General features: G+C 34.2%; 1 protein-coding gene across 12 annotated transcripts in view; it reads left to right on the top strand.

Annotated features, from left to right (window-relative positions):
* The window catches only part of FOXP2 (forkhead box P2), a 398,909-nt gene that overhangs the window by 306,845 nt on the left and 71,423 nt on the right, over positions 1 to 20,641 (top strand). Inside the window, exons 2-3 of one of the 12 annotated variants that reach the window (XM_077783454.1) lie at positions 8,616 to 8,686; positions 15,915 to 15,961. The exons of 10 other annotated variants lie outside the window; for them this stretch is intronic. The gene's annotated coding sequence lies outside the window, so the exon portion shown is untranslated. The remainder of the gene's footprint in view (positions 1 to 8,615; positions 8,687 to 15,914; positions 15,962 to 20,641) is intronic. One more of the 12 variants, XM_077783453.1, reaches the window with a different exon arrangement.

Genomic DNA, 20,641 nt, shown 5'->3' with positions numbered 1-20,641 from the left:
CTCCAAGCAAAATTGTATTTAGAAAGCTACAGAGAAGTGTGGTTTCACATCTGTTCATATATGTATCTGCATGAGAGTCTGCTCTATGTAGTAGTTTTTGTCAATGAGCTTTTATTTCCAAATCAGGGTAATTTATTTTCTGCATAAAATATATTCTAATTACAAGTGTCATTTAGATTGTTTCTAAAAAATATTAGCAGAAATTCTAATATTAATAAAGACAATAATAATTTATTCATTTAGGAAAAAACAAAAAGGTTGGATTTAATGCTTGTGAAATTTCTTTACTCCCTTAATCTTGAGTGGATAGAAAAAGCTTGTCATTTAAAAAAACTGATAGAGCTTTGGTTCTTCAAGACCATGATACCAGGTTATTTACCCAAATCAGTCACCCAAACTACACTAGAGCTGTCTTTGTACAGATAAGTGAATTATCTTTTTAATATATGTATATGTATGCACATTCTTGTGAATTGTCTGTAGAGGCTTTTCATATTTAACTTACTTCTATAGTGCCTATTTCTGCTTTAATCTCAGTCTCTTGGTCCTTTCCTGTTGTACAGTTTTATGACTCTAGACTTTATTAGGAGCAAATTGTCACACAGCCTCTTCATTGTTCATATTCCTGGAACAGTGTATTAGTTGCAGTCTATATAAATGCATAGAAAGCTCTTATGTTTTATACCCTCAGTCTCTTCTCCCTGGAGCAAGTGTGTTGATATCTTTGCAAAATTCCTGCCATAAACGTGATCCTCATTTAGTTGTCTAAATGAGAAGGATTTTGCCTGAATTATGAATTTCACCTGAGCTGTGCAACATATGAAAGCATGAGACTTTGTATCAGACCCCTTTCAATCCAGTCTTTCCAAACTTGGATGAGATGTGTGAGAAAATAATTTATCCTATTTGCCAAAGTAGTCATAGCTCAGGTATTCCAAGTACTATAACTATTCTGGGTTTTTCTCTTTTTTTTCTTCTGTGTCCTGTCTTACTGTGACTAGAGTAGCCTGTGCTTGTGCATAAACTGGATTTCTATTCCACAGACTATCATTTGTTCTTGCTTAACAAAATGCGTACATCTCATCAGATTAAAAGCAGATAGGATAGGCCAGGACCCTAAAAGATGAATGCCAGGATCTGTTGGATACAATCCATAGCAACCCCATTATGGTCCAGTCAGGAGGGATAAGAAGTATAAAGATTAAAACTCCAGTCCCAAAATCCCTTGACACTGTCATGTTTTTAGAAAGGACACGGTATTACCTTCTGTTTGCCATGAATAACCTATCTGTTTCAGTATAGTCTTTGTCGTTAAACTTTAAGTCTTACTGATACTTCTCCAACCATCTTGTTTACTTGGGCTTTCTTTCCTTTTAGAGTTTCATACTTTTTAAATGAGACATTTTCTTCTCAAAAGAAAATGTATTTAGGTATGCTAATATCTTTAATCAGCTAAACACTCAACCCTTGTCCTTGTAGACATACTTTAATGACATACTTTTGCACTTCTCTAGGTCCTTGAGCTAAAAGTTGTAACTAATCATACAGTTGTGTTTGGTGAGAAATAAGTGTGTGAGAAACTCATAAACTACCAACAGAATGAAGAGTTTAGCCGATGTGAATACAGACTTGTGCTTACACATGAAAAGAGGATGTCTGGAAATTCACTACAAAATATTAATTATTCTCCAAATAATAAAATTCTTGATTTCCATTTCACTTTGTACTTACAATTAAAGAAAATTCCTATTTTACTAAGTGTGAGAAATTTCTTTTCTAAGTACACAATCAAGGAGTGCCAGTAGCATTCTGTGAATCTGAACAATACCAGACTACAAGCTGAACACACTGCAGTTTGTTTGTGGTGGATGGTGCACATCTTCAGTTGGACTTTGGTCACCTTATGTACTGTAACATTAAACTATGAAACTACAGACAGTTCACATTTACAGTGGTGGGTCTTTTCTTGATGTGTGTGCCTATCATAAACTGCCAAGTACTTCAGGAAGAAATCTTCTTGCTTTGACTGAATAATAATTGCAAAGATAAAGATAAAACGGGAAAGCAAAAATAGAAACATAACATAATATTTCAAAATATTTTATATTTTGAAATAAGACACACTGTCATTATCTGATGTCAGCTATTTTTAAAGCCTGTTGGGTTGAGTGGTAATTCCAGTTAATAAATATAGTCCTTTAGAACTGAAAATATTCTTCAATTTTTCCCCTTGACTAAATTTCTCTATGAATTAGCACACTGCTGGCTCCCTTGTTTCTGTTGAATCATTCTGCTATATCTGCTTAACAAAGGAGAATGCAATGTCAGCTACAGAAATATATTGGGAAATTTCTGTATGTTTCTAATTAATAATTTCTTGCATTTGTAATTGCTCAACAGGTATAGATGCTGGAAAGACCCTTTTCGTTATTAAACAAGTCAGTAGCAGTATATGTTGACTTTTTACTTATTTTTCATACAACTTCTGGAAGAAAAAAAGAAGCATATAGAAAAACTATTTATTGATAATTTTATTTATGATATTCATATTTTCATGAACTATTTCCTATGTCACTTGAGAACATTTCATAATTTTATGTGCTCCATTTTGTTGTCTCTTATATTTGGGTTATTTATCTCTGTCGTATTGTTTTGAAAGTTGTCCACATTTACAAGTATATTTAAGTAGTAGGAACAGTGTAAAAAGAAAGCTAGGGGTGACTATTTCTGGAAGGATGGGGAAGTGTCCTACGCAGCATTTTTCACACTTCTGAGCAGTGTCCTCTTGACCTTCAAATGAATGTTGAGACAGTCACTCTCTTCCAAGAACTGATTGCTCAATCATTTTACCAAGTGGTCACATCCTTAGGAAACAAGAAAAGGAACGACTTAGTGTTGACTTCAAAACTTTGTGCTTTGCAAGTTCCTTTATGTTTACAAAAGCTGAAGAAACAATTTGTGGAGGGCTTTGCATGTAACAGCTTTTAAGAAAAAAGAGATTAGCCGCAAGTTCTCTGAATACCATCATGGGTGGGGAAGGTCAAAGGTACTTAATGCACTCTTCCCTCCAGTTTGGCATGCAGGTAGTAGGAGCACCCTGTGGTTGAATGATGTGTTGTGTTCCCCTGGGGATTGCAGCACTGCAGTGAGTGCTCCTGCATCCAGGGCCTTACTTTAGTGCTTTCACTGAAGCATTCAGTATGGAAAATAAATATGTTCAACTGAAAGTGTTTCACAGCTCCACAGATGAGAAGGGAAAAGTGTTTCTTAGACATGTTGCACAGATGTGTGTCATCACTTGCGCTTCCTCATAAGATAGGCCTTGAGTGAACTTCGTAAAGCTACAGCTGGTAATGCACGCACCATGTCCTCTAATGTGGTCTGTCTTTGCATATCTTCGTATCAGCTCAAAATTCAGGCCTCTAAGTACATTGGTTACATCCAGAGGAGTATGAGCATAGGTGATAGAGTCAGTCCTAATAGCCTGTGTTCTGAGTGCCCACTCCAGGTATGTTATGAAAGATGGGCAGAGCGAGATGATAAGACACAGTAAAAAAACTTGAGATACTTCTCTTTTATATTCTCCCAGCAATATGAGACTCGAGAACCCTTTGTATTCAAAAGCTCAAAATAGATGTTTAATCTATGGATTAATAATTTTATGTTTTAAAACATGCAGAGTTTGAGGTTTTTCCTTGCTTGTTCTGTCAAAAATAGTGCTTTGTTTCTATTTTGAATGTATTTAGGTCTTATGTCGAGGCATTCCATTTTGTTAAGCTTTGAAGAAAATTAAGAGAAAACAATGTCAAGATTCATATCACAGAATCAGACTTCTCAGATCCAGCTAATGCTCTTTTTGTTTCAAAAGCTGCAGATCAACTTCTTCAGCGGCTGGAACCTGACCAATTTAAATGAGACTTATAACATTATTTAGTTACAGTGAAATCTTTACAGTTCTGTATCATAATTATGAGTGATTTCATGTACCAGTAAGTCTCTGCACAAAAGCTTGCAGGACTTGACTGGTATCTCCCTCTAGTTGCCTTGCCTCTCCCTCTCTCTCACTTATTCAATCTGTTCTCCTATTTTCCTAGACTGTTACCTAATGATGTTGGGAGTAAGGGCATTATTTTCAGGATCTTTTTTTTGCCACATAGCTTGACTCTTGGAGATGGAACATACCCAAATTTTCCTTTCAAGAAGACAGATTCTGTTTCTGTAATCAGCTGGAAAATATCCTGGTGAGGAATGTTGTTTATATTCTACAGATATACCAAAACCCATAAATACCTTTTCTCTGATAGATGTTTTGCTGTACAGTATTGAATTATAAAAACTATAAAAGCATTTAGAAGGCTTATATAAATCAGTATCACTAATTAAATGCTCAAAATTTGAAAGATAAGGTTTTCTTCTCTGCTCTGTTGAAGTTTTTTACTGAGTAGACAAGTTATAATATAGAGTTACAACAGTTTGCCTCCTCCAAAATTTTGTCTGCAAAAGTAATAATTCAGATTTATCCAGTGAATTTTAATTCTCCATAGGAAAAAAATTAAAGATGTTAAGGTTAATCAGTGTTGAGCTAATGGAGATCTAGTCATAATTTTATCCTGCAAATCTTTTGAAGGCAGAAGTTTCTGTCTGCCTTGGAAAGTTAGCAAGAAGAATTTATTTCAGACATTGCTTGCTAGTATCCAAACAAAAAAAATATCACCTAACTTGATTTGTTATGAGTAAAAAGAGAAAAGAAAAAAAGAGCCTTAATTCAATAATTAATTTTCACACCATTTACTTCTCTGTGCACACTTTATGTTTAGATGTCATTTATAAATATCTTACTATCATTTGTTAAATTTTATGACAATTTTTACCATGCCTGATGACTGTAACTCATGCATTAAACATGCACACATATTTTAACAATATTTGCATCTTATAATATGCTTTCTAACGACTTGTCATAGACTCATCAGTTAAACATTTATTTTACAAATGCATTTTGTAATATGCTACGGTAATAAACTATAAAAAAGGTATCCCACCTTGTAATATTTTCAGATGGATGAATAATGCATTACAAATTCTACCTTCATTTAAAACATGACCTCTATTCTGATGAAATCTGATACATTGTCTGGATTTATGGTGATCACTGAGTTGTGTGAGGTGCTGTCAATCTGCTTTCTGATTAATTTTCCTAGTTGATAAATTTGAATTAATCTGTAAATATTTACAAAGTAATATGGTTTATTTTTTTCCAGTTATTTTATTTTTATCCACCTGATTAATTTAAACCAAATGTACCAAACCCCATCTAACTGGGAGCTAATTTTCATTCAGATAATTTCTGGAAATTCAATTCATTTCTGAAATGGATTATCAAAATCATGATTGTTCTTTTGCTGGCTGCATAAGTTTGTCATATGTATTTCTAAAGAGGCCTAGGCTACTGTCACATCTAATCTAATGAGCTCCATAAAGCTGAAGGGTATGTAATACTGGGAAATTTTATAATAAGCTATTTCACAATGAAAACATGTTTTTACTACTTACTATTTTAAATTTCACCTACATCTTTTTTTACATACTTTTTTAATTCATGGAACTTCATTCAAACCAAAGTTTTTCTTAAATAGCTATTGTCATCATAGTCAACCTGCTATCTGGCTTCCTGAAACATCATGCTGATTTTTTCAATAGTTTTTTTAATATGAATGTTCATACCTAAGATTCTCTGGCTGATTTCTCTCTGTGTGCACACGTGCATAGATTGTAATAATTTCAATAGTTTTATTTCACCAGAGATTTTTTTGCTTCAAAACTGAAGTGAAAAAAGGGAATTTGAGGGATGCTTGGTTGATGGGTTTGTTTACATTGGCTATAGAGTATTATAGGTATGCCCATACATCTGGTGATAAAACAAAGTGATTTAAGATTTCAGCAGTGTTCTTCATTAGTTATCCTCCCATATCTGAAGAAAAACTGAAGTGTCTGGCAGTTTTACTTTTGCTATTTTCCTGGAAATAGTTTTAGGGCATTGCATCTCTGTGATGCTGTCTGAATGTGTGAAGTCAATACAGAGTAGTCTGGTTTTACATCTATTTAGCATAAATACAAATTACTACTTCAGGTGCATACTAAGGCAAGTCAATGTTAGATAATTGGTCTCTTGGAAGAGGGCTTTATTGCACCAGACAATAGAAGGTTACACCTTGTCTCTGCCTTTCACCTTAATAGTCCAGGCTCAAGGGCCTTTTTGTCACCATTCACAGTCAAGGCACTTTTAGTCAACACATTGTTGTCAACACATAGTCAACACAGCTTTAAGAGACAAATTATGCAATCTGATTTAGACATCTAATTAGGATTTAATGAATTGTGCCACAGAAATACCTATTTTTCTCCGTTGATTACTTTACATGACTATTTCAGATTTAGATTGTAGCGCAGACTTTTAGCATTTGGTAGAGCGATATCCCCTATTACAACTTCTATTTTTTTTTCTTTAATTTCTTCTAAATAAATTACTGCTTATGAAATGAGCTGGATTTACTGTCAATTGAGTTTTACCTATTCAAACCGGTCATTTTAGACAACATTTTACATAATCAAACATACTCAGGTTTGTCTAAATTCTGTTATGGCAGCCTCCCTGCTCAGGGAGAGAATTGTAGAGAACTTTTAATTCTGTTTCAGTTTGCTTTTTTCTTTTTCTTTTTCTTTTTTTTTTTTCTTTTTTTTTTTTTTTTTAATTTCTTTTTCCCTAGTATTTATCATTAGTTGAAATGAAAGCAAACAACTAGTTAAGATATTGTGTTCAGGTGATGTGGCTTCTATCCCATAGCATCAAGGACTGGAAATATTCATTCTGCATGGGATACATGAAACTTCAGACTAGTCATCTAAGTACTGAAATGGACTTGATACAGACAAAGTATTTAATCTTATATCCTAAATGCCTTAGCCATCACTTCCACTCTTTGGGGGGAATTCAAACAAAATTTGCTGTCCTTTTCTATTACAAAAAATAAAATGCAGCAGTCTTGGGTTTGTTGGAAAATTTTGCCTATTTTTTCCTGAGGGTTGTTTTTCTTAGAATCATGTTGTATTCTTTGCATATCTTGGAGATTATAAGTTTAACTGCTTTTTTTATTAGAAGTATGGTGACTTCTAGAGTGAATTTTTTAGCAAAGTTTCTAATGTTTAATTGTTTTAGTGAATTTCCTATCTTCAACTGTGTACACTGTTTCTTTGAATACATTAGAATATTGTAGTATCTTGGTAGTTCCTTAGTTCTCATGTTATACAATCTCATCTATTATAAATCACATTATGGTTGTGTAAGAAATGCAGTAAGCATCTGTATTTTGTGATGGGAATTTCTTTCCTTTAAGTTTGCTCAGAAAGCACAAAGATTCCACACTTTGCTATATTTCTTGGCATCTGGCCATTCTTTAACATAAATCAAATATATACAATAGATGTGCTTTTGTTATTACTGGACTGTTTCAAGATTTCTGTAGTTCAGATTCATTACATTCCTTGTATTCTTGGAATTCCTTTTGTTGATTTCAGTTATAGAAAAGCCTATGAGGCACACTTCAGAAATTCATTTTTTTCACACTGCATGTCTTTTTTTATGTGAACATCCACAAGTGTATATTTACATAGTCAGCTATCATGTGCAATCTTAGTACAGATAATAAACTACAGGGTTGTTAATCATGCACCCTTCTCAACTGAACTTTACTAGACTCTTTCCTTCAATTATTATAAATCTCTGCTATTAACACTAATATTGTTCTTTCTTTTTTTTTTTTTTATTTTTTTTTTTTTTATTTTGCATTCTAATTTTCCAAATGTATTTGATTTGTGGGCCAGAAGAGAGAATGTCTGATCTAAAATTACTCACAAATTCAGTGTCTTGCCCCTTACTGAAGCCAACAGTATGGTTTTTTAAATCATGGATTAAGAGTAGTTTCTAGCTGCCTAATAGATCACACATATGATTTAAGTCCTGTGAAGTTAAGATGTAGTAAATTTTCAGACTGCAGTATTCATATGCATACAAGAATATTTTAAAGTTATTTTGGTATTTCTAAGATACAAAATTTAGAAGACTTTCTCAAAGGTACATAATTTTAAAAATTACATTTATAGAAGGAAAAAAGCTCTGTGGTGCATTGTAATAACTTTTTGAAGATTTTAAATCTAGCTTTTTTATATATAATTCACATTTCTATATACATAGTGATGTGTTTTTGTATAAAGTTTCCATTCTAGTTTTGTTTGGGAGAATCTGCATAAATCGTGTATGGTTTCTCCATTCGTGAATAATGTGGCAGCTCCAAACTCACACCAATGAAACCATCATACTTTTCATATCATGTATGGTATATAACATACCTACAGACTTACACTGAGGTAGAGGATGATACTAAAAATCTCTTCCCTCTAGGCTTGAAAAATGATAAAAAAAAAAAGTAGAAGACACTTTTTGTGCCTTGGGAAAAACAGATCAAGAAATTAAAACTCCAGTCATTACCAATAACCTTAAAATGTATTTTAATGTGCTGCAGCTTCAGTTACCCTCAGCTGAAGCTTCTCTATTTTAGCTTACAGGGTCTTGTGACCTCAGCCCATAGCAGAGTTTCAACAGTAATAGCGACAGCCTTCTTGGATAAATGTAAGTGAATTTTTTCCTCATTTCTATAGTTTCTCTCCCTCACATGCACTTTTGGAGTTTTGTTTTTCACTCAGGATGTAGACAGTATTCCTGACAACACTTCTGCTCTGTGCCAAGTAGCATGATTGACACAAAGTACAAGTAAAGCATCTAAGTGGGATTGCTTGCCTTTTAAATGTCACAGTATGAGACTCATCCTGTGCTTTTGAAATGCCAGTATGATGGCCATGCAAACTTTATTTTACCTGGAGCTAGCTTGATGGTAGTTTTAATTATCAGCTAGGGTTAATCTGCAAAAAATGAAGTGGTACAAAAAGATTTTGGCCATATAATCTTGTTTTAGTTAATGCTGAGGATGAAATCTAGAAGAATTCAGAGAGTATTTTTTAAGGAAAGGTTTGCCTTCTTCAATCAGCTTTATCATTTCAGTTCTGCTTCATGTCAGATTGTGCTAATCCATTTCCAAACTGAGCTCTGAATTCACTAACTATTGCATAAATCTGGAGCTGGAGCTGGGAAAGGCTACACATTATACATACTGCCTCTGTAACAACCTCCAGAAATATAAATTAAGGAATTAAGGATATCTTCTCACTACTGGTTTCTGAAGAATACAACATACAGCAGTCATTTTTTATTTCAATAGTCATCATGCTGTTGTAATGGGGAGAGAAACAGAAGAAAATAGAAATAGAGTTATTAATTCAGAAAGTCTTATCCTGTATGCTGATAGCCTGAAGAAGCTGGCATTTGATAGGAACTTAACAAAAGATAGCTGGACTTAGATATTCTTTGTTATTTAGTCCTGAGTTTGCCTTTGTCTAAATTCACCATTTCTGAATGAAGTAGCATCCTTGGTCTATAAATCACTGTACCACCCCTCCATTTTCTGTTTGTTCATATAGCTAATTAATTTCTATTCATTTTCTACTTGTTACCATATATGTACCATCATACCTAAAATTCCAAGATTTTATTTACATGTAAATAGTTGCATTGTAGCTCTTTAGCTACAGTAGGACCTTTTTAATGAACTAGCTATGCTAGCTGAGCACATGATTGTTCAGATGCAGCCTGTTCTCTTCATGTGATTTCATAGGATGTCTCTGTTCACAAAGTATTTGAAATGAAGGGCCACACCTATGGAGCAGTTAAGGCTAAAGCCAGCAGAAGTGGAACTGCCTCCATCCATCCATCTTACAAACATGACATTCAGAGGTGGATACCGGCCTGTCTTGCTGTTTTACCTGCAAACCTGCAGTCAGCTTAAAAAGTCATTAGAATTCTGATCTTCTAGCAAATATGTGGTTATGGTAATACCACTGTAATAATTGTGAGACCAAATCATATGTATAGCAGAGCCTGGAAGCTGTAAGAGCAGAAGTACTTGTACTGAAACCAGTTTATTTTCTTGAATTCATGAATTGATTCAAACTTTAGTGTGCCATTTAGGTGGAAGTGGGCACTGCCATCATTTGTACACAGAAATGAAGTAGTAAAAGAAATATCATGCCTAGAATCTATTCTTTTTGACTAAAACCATATGAATGAAAAAAGGTGTAAAAAATGCTGGCTTGGCTTCCTGTTCTGAGGAGGAATGTACTGAATAATGAAGAATAATTCCTAAAGTTTCTCCAAGGAAACAGTTTAGTAGAAATCTATGCAAACCCTAAGGAACAATGTCCTCAAAGTTAAAGTCATTTTATAATAATTACCATAAATATTAATTTAATTCCAAAAGAAGAGAACATGTTCTTACAATTGCCATTGCAAAGCTGAGTTAATGAAAGAGCTATGCAACCACTGTCAATGGGAAGTATCTGTAGATTTTGAATGTGCTTGCATATAAAATAAAACCTTAATTTCTGAGGAATTTCACAAAATCATCACTCTAATGACAGCAGTTTAAAATTCAGCCTTATCTACATGCTCATCAAATACCAGTTATTTTGTTGGAGCCATATATGCCAATGTAAATTCATTGCCACTCCAAGCTCAGCCCTGTACTTGTTATCTTTTTGACACTGTGGTTTATGTGACACCTCTGTCCCATTAAGTGATGTGATCCTTACGTAGAAGAATGATCCCCTGCTTTGATAACTGTCTCCATCTTGTAAAAACATCAAGATTATTGAAGTAATACAATGATAATGTGATTCCATAGATCTTGTTAAAACAGTATTCCCTTCATAATAGTTAGAGTCTGGTTTATTTCCTATTTTTAATATTTATATAGCTCTTCCAGTTGTCTGTGAACAGGGGAGACAGATAAAAGTTAAAAGAACATATATATAACATATATATATATATAACACATACATATATATATATATATTTCAAATATATATAGCTTTTTAACTGCAATATATAGCATGTTTAGCATTTGGTGTATATATAAATAGTATGTAAAATATGCATATATATATATGCATATATATATATATATATATAAATAGATATGTTTAAGTGTATTGGGGCTTAGATATAGCTCATCATTGAACACTTTGGTACATGAGGACTTTAAAATACAGTAGAAAGGATTTTGTGAAAATTATATTATAGAAAGTGTGATGGAACATGCTGGGAAGTTATACATTGTGAAAAAGCTTGCTATAAAATGATTTAAGATACCAAAAAGCCAGATGCTCACAAATCCAGCCTGCTAATCCTTTTGGCCAATAGATATAACATTATGTACTTCATACGAAATACTAACTTCTAGGAATTTCCTTTTCTTTTCTATGTTACACTGTCATGCTTCCAAAAGTCTACCCTAGCACAGGAGGCATTTGTGCTCCGTAGTAAAAACCTGAAGATTTTGTAGAGATACTGAAGTATCACAGGTACTCACAGTGTTGCAGTAATAAATATTTTGTTACATTATTCTAATGGTTCTTCATAATTGTCTTTACATCCTTGATGTATATAAGGCAAAGAAATGTTACAACACCAAAGAACTAAATCCATTTCTACAATATATGTTACTGCAAATATAGATTTTATTCAGCCTGAAATCTCCTTTCTTTTGATGTTGCATGGGCACTAAAGTCTAGATGGTTGGGGTGAATTGAGGGTTGTGTAGATTATTCTTTTCTTTTTCTTTTTCTGTGCACTCACTACTCCCACCAGATTTTCAGAGCCCAGTCATTGTGCTGTTACATACAAAGTAGCAGGGAGAATATAACTGAGAAATGTTCTTTTCTCAGTGTCTTTGCATCCTAAATTGAAAGATTCAGTATGACATAATGCAACAGTTGGCACTGTGGTTTTTTTCAAAACTTATTAATTGCTTTAGGATATCTTACATTGGGCAAAATTTAGCAAGATAGCGGCTTTTGCCACTTCAATGAGATTGCCATTAAGAAACTCCCAGTAATGTCTGGGACATCACTACTGACTACAAACAGAGAGACAGATAGATGTGTATATCTACTGGTTTTTTTAAGCAGGCCCTAAAGCTTTGCACTTCCCAACGAAAAGGCAAATAGTCATCTTAAACCTCTTCAGCAACTCTATAAACAAGAAGATGCCAACAGCATGTCCTCTTTCCTATCACCTGTCTGTGTTCTCCTTCCTGCTCTAATTTCTTTGTGTTTGTTGCCAATATTTGATATTTATATAGAGTTCACAAAGTTTGTAAGAGAAAAAAAATCCAACTTAATAATCCTTATCTGGTCTTTTAACTGATTCAGCCATTCATATTTCTACTTTTCCTCTCTTTAAAATTTTTTCTAGCCATTTTTATGACTTGTATCAGTCTGAATGCCCATAATTTAGAAAACTCTTCAGAGAACATAAGCTTGAGTTTTTTTACCAGATTGTTAAAATTATATTCTTTTGTCCTCAGCTGGGTTTGCTATGGCTGGGAATAGTAACTATTCCATGAAGGAAGCAAAAGTGTAGTGAAAATTGTGAAATCTTTCACAATTTTAGTGTATTAGTATCAGTAGTAATAAAACTGATCCAGCATTGAACATTTCATTAGAGATTCCTTAAATATTCCATTTATAACATTTTTGTTGAAACTTTACAGTACTAAAATGCTCTGAAATTTTGGGTAAAAAAATATGAGTTTGAGGAAGTTGAAACATTCCTACTTTTTCTAAAGAACATTGTTAAAACTAGTTTTTCAAGGTTGCATAATGTCAAAGTCAGGTTCCTCTCAAAGCAAAACTTTTGCTTTGGAATTTCCTTCACTAATATTCTTATAAGAACACATTGGAAAAATTTTATTTTAAGTGAAAAAAAAAAGCTGAATTGATTGTAAGCAATATTTTTAATCCTTTAGAATTGTTTGTGAATCACATAAGTTGCTTTTCATGCTGTTGTCTAATGCTCATGCTTTATAGTGCAGAACTGGATTGTTTTTCTGCCTATTTGGGCATGAGCAAAACCTTGCTATAAGACCTGCAAACCTTAGTTATATTTTAGTTTTATGAAACACTAGTTTTGAACCTTCTAGAATTTCTGGATGAAAAATGTTTTTCAGTTATCACTTTAAAGGCAAATCTGAGTCTCTTCTTACAGACTTGAAGAGCTGTGGTATCATGCAGAAGGTGAGACATGATCTTTTCATTAGGAGTGCTGTAAACAGTGTGTATATGTGAACTGTGATAATGTCTTTTGTCAAAAAGAAAACATTCAGGGTCATGCAGTATTTAAATTAATATATCTGGGTTTTGGTAAGCCCAGTTCTCGAAACAATCCTCATTCCTGAGGTCACTTCTGGGGCAGCTGTTCCTGTCAAACTTAGGGGCAAAGCTGTAGCTGAGTTTAGATCACTGATGATTTCAGAGGTGGGTCAGGTGTAAAATCATTCACATTTTCTTATGTTTGTAAGATGCACTCCAGTGATAAAAAAATTACTTATAAAGTTTTAATTAATATGGCAAGAATTCAGTAGGAGAATAGTAGTGGAAAGCATGTTTTAGCCATTTCATTACAAAATACATGTTTTGTTGGTAAATGGTGTTATTTTTTTTCACCATTAATTATATTTTTGCAAAAAATTTGCATCTTTTTATACTTGTATGTACATGTCTACGGAAAATTAGTTTTAATTGATGCAGAGGACTTTTGTGTTAAATGTGCAATAATTTTGAAAAATAAGCAAAGAAAGTGCTGGAATAGGGGTGTTGTGGAATTCCCCTGTAAATTTTGTTTAAATATTTTAGACAAATGTCTGTCAGAAACAAACTCATTTATTCTACTTTTGAAGAGGAGGATGTCGTAGCTCACTTGTCAAGGTGCCTTTTTGTTCTGCAATTTGCATAACCATTTTTTTATCAAGAAATACTTTTATTTCAGTTTATTTATTTTAATTAATATTCAAATTAGGTTGCTATTGAGTGCTTACAACAGTGATTCCTGGATATATATTTAATGAACATAGGTTTGTGAATTTTTGTTATGAGTAATCCAAAAAGTGTAAGAAAAAGTTACATCTATTTTTCTTAGAATAAATATCTGGATGCCATTAAGATAGTCTCCAAGTTGTTTCTAAAACTAAATAAAAGAGGTAAATATAATTTTATATAGAAAATATTTTTGAATATTTGACATATTTGCATCAAATATTTGACATATTTGCATCAAATGATGCAAAAGGTAAGTATAAGTAATTTTGAAATAAGTAACAAAAAATGTTACTTATTTCAAATTAAACAATGATGTAATTAATAATGAATTTTCTCAGGCTCAAAGTTTTGTGATTAATTGATTTTGTGTCTAGAGAGACAAATAAAAACAAATTCTTCTAAATCTTTAATTTTCAGGAAAACTGTTCAGAGAGCTTTGGAAAGTACTGCTTTATAAAATTCTAGGCACTTTCATGAAAAAAGTTTTGAAAAGATTTAAAAGAAATAAAGACTTAAGAACTTAATGATTTCAAAACTAAGGGAGAGGTGTTTCCACCCACATCTGCGTTTTGGGGCTCTGCTTGCTCCCTGAGTTACAGGGAGTAGAGGAGTGGAACTCCTGCGCTGCCAGCTGGGAGCGGAGCCGCTGCCAGGCTGCCGCAGCTGGGGCGCCCGGCGCGCGGTGCCGGTGTTGGTCCAGGCCGGAGCAGCTGAGAGGAAGGACTGAGCCCCTGGAGCCTGCTGGTAACCATCAGTCCTGATCAGGGAGACCCTTCAGTGCAGCTCCCACCAGTGCTTTCAGGCCCTGCCCAGGTTCTCTCCATTCACTGGTAAAAGGGGAGGTGGGACATGGTCCTGGCCATTGCAGCCTTTTAATGAAATTCAATAAACCCCACTTCTATGTATTTTCAAAGAAGTCAACATTTTCTTTTTTCTTATTTGTTTATCTGTAGTCCTTTTTTTCTAGCAATAATCAGTTAACGTGGTTTATATTAATTCAAACTTAGGGTCTTGTTTCATACAGTGCTTGGTTTGAAATGTGTTGCTGCTATTTTTTGACTGAAAGGAGCTGTGCATTCAAAACATCATCCCTTGTAGGCCTATTAAAGCTCTTCAGTTCCCTATAAATATTGCATCATAAGAACTTTAAAAATATGCATTTTGTTTAGTAGTCTTGGATGTACTATATATGGTTTTTTCTGACAAGCAGCATCCAATATCTAGTAAATTACAGTTCTGATCATCTTTTGAAAACATAAATAATACTTCTGTAAAGATATAATGGCATCCTTAACAAAAATGCATTATTAAAGAAATATTAAAAATATTTTGAGGTAGTTTGATGACAATATGTTCAAACATTGAAATAATGAAACTATTATCAGTATACAAGACTGAAGAAAATATGTTGAAAATATGTTGTACCATTTTTATGATTCATTTTGAGAATGAGTTAACTTAAGGTGCTCTGCCAGTTTAATTTAAAGATCTGTATTTAAAAATTACTAATTTTATAGCATGTATTTTCTGTTTATGTACCTGTCAGTTTTAAACAGCCTTTTATATGTAAATGCATGATGACAGTTCTATATTCTGTGTCATTTCGTCACTAGAGTTTTTCATGCTATTGGAATAATCCCGTAACAGATATTTATAGAGTTTTTACTGTTATTTTGACAAATCAGACATTGTTATTAAAGTGATAAAAAGAAAGTATTTCTGATGCTTTTTTGCATTAGAAGTTCTCAACTTTTTTTAAAAAAAAAATGTTTCCTAGTTCTATTTTAGTGAACCTTTTACAGAAATTGTGTCTTTCTAGTTCCATTTTTTATGCTAACAAAAAACTATTATTGGAACTTGTTTCTAAACAGGTATATCATTGAAGATCCATCCTTTTTGCTGTTTCAGTCATTTCATTGTAAGTGACTATAGCCAGCTGTGTATTTCATTAAGTTAACTCATGAATATCGTGTGTTTTACCAGTGCTGTATGTGGTTCCCCTTAGAGACAGATTGTTTACCTGTAATTACAAAAGCAAACAAACACTGGTTTATTATCTGTAATATTTGTACTTTGGAAAACTTGTTGCCTTTTCATGGATGATGCACTCTCAAGGTAACAAGCTTGCAGGATTTCAGCTGTGTTGTCCATTTCAGTGCACACCTAAGCAGTGGCAAAGCATGGAATGGTTTGAGTTTGAAGGGACCTTAAAGATTGTCTGGTTCCAAACCCCTGCCATGGGCAGGGACACCTAGCACTAGACCAGGTAGCTCAAAGCCCCAGTCAACCTTACCTTTAACTCTTCCAAGGCTGGGGCATGCACAGCCTCTCTGGACAACCTGTTCCAGTGCCTCACCACCTCACATTTAAAAGTTTCTTCCTATATCAAAAACTCCCATCTTTCACTTTAAAGGTGTCTTATTACTGCAGGAAGAGAACACTATGATTCCTGAAGAAATCTTTAAATTTGCTTCATCCCTTGGTAGAACTTCATATTTTGATACTAAACCTGTAGACTGCAAACAAATTGAAAAAAACAAATTAAGTATTTCCATAGTCTTGAAAAAATACCCCAAAACATTGGCAGGTGGCATAGAAAGTCATTGAAAGGACAGAGACACTCACCTGTGTCTAATGAAGGAGGTGACATTTCAGTAAATGGAAGGTACTTAAATATATTCTGTGTGTTGGCAGTCCCCCAAGACTGCTGATGGAATGTTGCTGGGGAAAGGAGCAGTGTATTGAGGAAACTGCTGCTTTGGGCTGTGTTGTAAGAGTGGGACTGGGGACTGGTGTAATGTCTGGTGGGAGGCACCAGGATAGCACAAACATTCAAACAATACCAGCTGTTAAAACCATGGACAGCTTTCAGGTGTCTTTACCCCAGTTTATGTGCAGTTTTTTTTCTGTATTCTGTTCTGGATATCCCTGTGTTATTTGATTTAGTGCTGTAAATCTTCCATTGCTTGAGAGCAACACATGACACATGGGACAGTTATTCTGCCACTATCACCCTAGAGCCCTGTGGCTTTTCAAATGAACTGTAAAAAAGTCCAAATGCATGTTGCTTAACCTAGGGCATTTAATTTTAGGTAGTCTTGTTAGAAGCAAATTCAGTCTAACCTGTGTCTGCAGTAGAAAAGAGAGACAGATGAGGACAATGCTGGTTTTACAAGTATGGGACTAGTCAATGGATTTGCACATTGTCTTTTGTTGCCTCTAGAAAGTGCAAGCAGACATATCAGTAAGATGGTTAAAATGTTACTGTACAAACCTGGTCCAAGTCATGGCACATAAGATAATATGAAATTATTAATTTAATGTTCTAATCAGTTCCCTGTCAGGCTCAGATATCTAATAAGAGACAAAGGAAGACAACTTTTGCCATGATAAATTTGTCTGTTTGGCTGAAAGTATTCATGCTAATACTGAAAAAGTATTCATGCTAATAACCATGTTATTGCACAAAAGGGCAGATTTGACCACAGTCCTGAAACAGTGCATTTGCTATACAAATAGATGTGTTTGTATGACCAAACAGCAAGAAAGATAGCAAAACAAGATCAGAAATTTCTACTCATGTAGAAATATGCCTGCACTTTCTATAGAACAGAAACAATTGAAATCCTCTTACTCATATAACACATCACGGGATCATGAAATGCTGCAGTAGTTTCTGTTTGGCTAGAAGGTTAAAACACACCTTTGCATTACACATCCAAAAGACACATAAACAATAAGTAAGGGCAAATTATTCTAAACTGCACTGCACTGTTTTAAAAGTTTTAATTAATGACAATCTCTTGTCAAATAGCTATAGAAAGGTCACGTATAGAAAGGTTCACATAAATGTGAAAAAGTACACAGCAGTTCCCTGGCCTGATGAGTGATTTCTTGCCCTAGTTCTGGCATCTCCTGACAGTGTTGGTGACTGTTTCTGTTTTCTTGTGCTGATTAAATCTGTGGCTGCTCCGTGGAGAGCACTAATGGTAATAGTTAGAAATAAATAGGTGACTGCATCATCTCCTTATTCTCTTTACAGCCAGCTTTATCCATGCTTTGTCTTACTCTACACAAAATTAATTTTCTTGTAGTGAAGAGCTTGAAAGCAGTTTGTTTCACCTGCTCCAAGAAGCAGATAGATGGGCTACATACCTGCATTTCATGATTGCTGGTATGGCCCCCTTTTATCACAAACTGGTCAAAAGAGCCTAAAGTGGACAGATAAGGGATTTTATTCAACCACCAGACAGGGAAATAGATGCATTGGATTAATCTCAACACTTCTTGAAAGCCTGAGAATTGTCCACATGTCAGCTGCTCTTTGGGCCAAATGATAGTTTTTATTGCTTAAATTTGACTGAGATCCATCCATTTTACCCAGAGGTAGGAGCAACTAACACCAGTTAATCCCCATGCACTCCTGATAAATGTACATAAAGCTACAGAGTACTTGTCAGCCTTGACAGGGTAAATGGAGAATTGTCCTATTAAAGGCTACTTTGCCTGAGATCAAAAAATGTTTCTTTTATCTCTATCTAAATAATATACATAAGATATGCTACTGATATGCTTGGATATTCTGTTTTCAATCTTCTGCACCTGCAGCTTGTGCCTTTGCTATGGCTGCCATAACTCAAAGGAGAGGGGACAGGATTGTGAATGGAAATGCTGGGTATGTTGTGTTTGTCCTGGGCAAGGTGGCAGTGATACCCAAATCATTGTGACCTGGGTAGTCATTGACTTGTGAGAGGGGAAACAGTGCAAATGGATTGGGGGTTTCTGATATCCAAATAGTGCAATAGTTCTGGAAAACTAATTTGGTTGGTGAGCCATATAGTCCTTGGGCTTTCTGTAGGTCTTGTGATGTTATTTTTTTACATGTACTGTAGCTCATTAAAAGCTGGATTGAAACATGAAGTATTATTGGCCATCAAATAGTTTCAGACATGAGTACTTCATGGATGTCATTGATCTGAGGCAAATAGGTATTGTTGCCCTAGAACTTCATACCCCATTACTCACATTTCAAGTTCATAAAGCATTACATAATGTTTATTCTTGAAACACTTTTAAAAAATAAATTTAAGTTTCTGTTCTTTTTCCTATAGTATTTGAAATGCATGTGTCAGTGAAGAGCTGAATTATACATTGCTGTATGGATGAATAAGGTATTACCTTTCATACACGTTCGTATGGCAGGGTTGTCAGAAGGAAAAAGGCAGACCATCTTCAACAACAATATACAGGGGTGTCAGTAGCCTTTGATATTTTTGCTTATCCTATTTGTAGGTTTCTGTGTTTCAGACTTTCAGTATTAGTGTGGCTGTTCATTACTGCTTCTCTGTGGAAAAATTGGAATACCTTGGGCAAGTTCACTTCTTCCCAAGGATTCTTACTGCCTCTAAGACTTGAAAGTGCAATTTGCTGTAAAGCACTAGGTAACAACATAGAATTGGAACTCCATTACTCTGTACTGATAAGGTTTATCCTGAAGAACCTTTATGTACACTGACCATGGCTTGGAAAATGATATCACAAAATCAGATTTTTTTTTTCATTCAGTTATAGTATTATATTCAGTGTAGCAAGAAATGGTTTTGCATGACAGTACACATGTAAATGTCAATGCATATGTCATTTACAGTTATCTGGGTGTTCTGTGAGATTCACAGTGATCATGTTGGAGAAAACTGTCTCTGTTACACTAAATAAAATGTGCTTAGTAAAAATTGCTAGCAATTTTTTTTTCTAGACATATAATGACATGGTAAGAATACAAAACAAAACCACCAGAAACAAACCATTTCTCAAGCAGTAATATCTATGGGACAAGTGATCTAAATTGATGGAACAAGGAGAGTTCATCACTGCACTGCAAAAGGACTTGAAATATAACCTAAAGGCAAGCAAAATACTGATTCCAAGCTTTGAAATAACAGCAACAAATTTATGTACAGACAGAAGATGCATGGAAGCAATAAACGAATTATACAAGTCTTACACACGCAATCTGATTATTCTGACCAAAGTGTTAATTGGATCCTAACTGCCAGATCTGATATCTGTAGTCTTGTAGTGGGAACCTTTCAAAGTGATGAACTGTAATTCACCAAGCTGCTTGAAGCACTTGTAATTTACTGCATGTCATGCTATGAAGAGCCTGACCTAATGGACTTTACATTACCTGTAATGCTGGAAACCTTTCAATGAAACTAGTTGGTAAAAAATAATAGTGGAAGTATATTCAGAAAGAGGGAACAAAACTACATTTTAAACAGTTTTATACCCATATAAAAAGTTGGTCATTAAAGAAAACATGAGCAACTCAAGTCAAATATTTAAACTGGAATATTTCTCAGTGATGAGGTGTCTGGTAAATTTTAAATTAAGTAGAAGTGATTAATATGAGAAGAGAACCTGAGATAGTTCTAAATGGTGTGGAATATGTTGTGCTTCAGATGGTCATGCATGAAATTCCCTTTCCTGAATATAATATGGTATAAAATGTGGTTTGAGATAACCATTGTTCCTTACTGCATCTTAAATCAATATTCAGAAATACTGAGGGAACATTTATCTATAAAAATACATTGCA

This window comes from Lonchura striata, chromosome 5, assembly GCF_046129695.1.
Source record: "Lonchura striata isolate bLonStr1 chromosome 5, bLonStr1.mat, whole genome shotgun sequence".
Lineage (NCBI taxonomy): Eukaryota > Metazoa > Chordata > Aves > Passeriformes > Estrildidae > Lonchura > Lonchura striata.
This window is presented reverse-complemented; position numbering and strand designations above follow the sequence as displayed.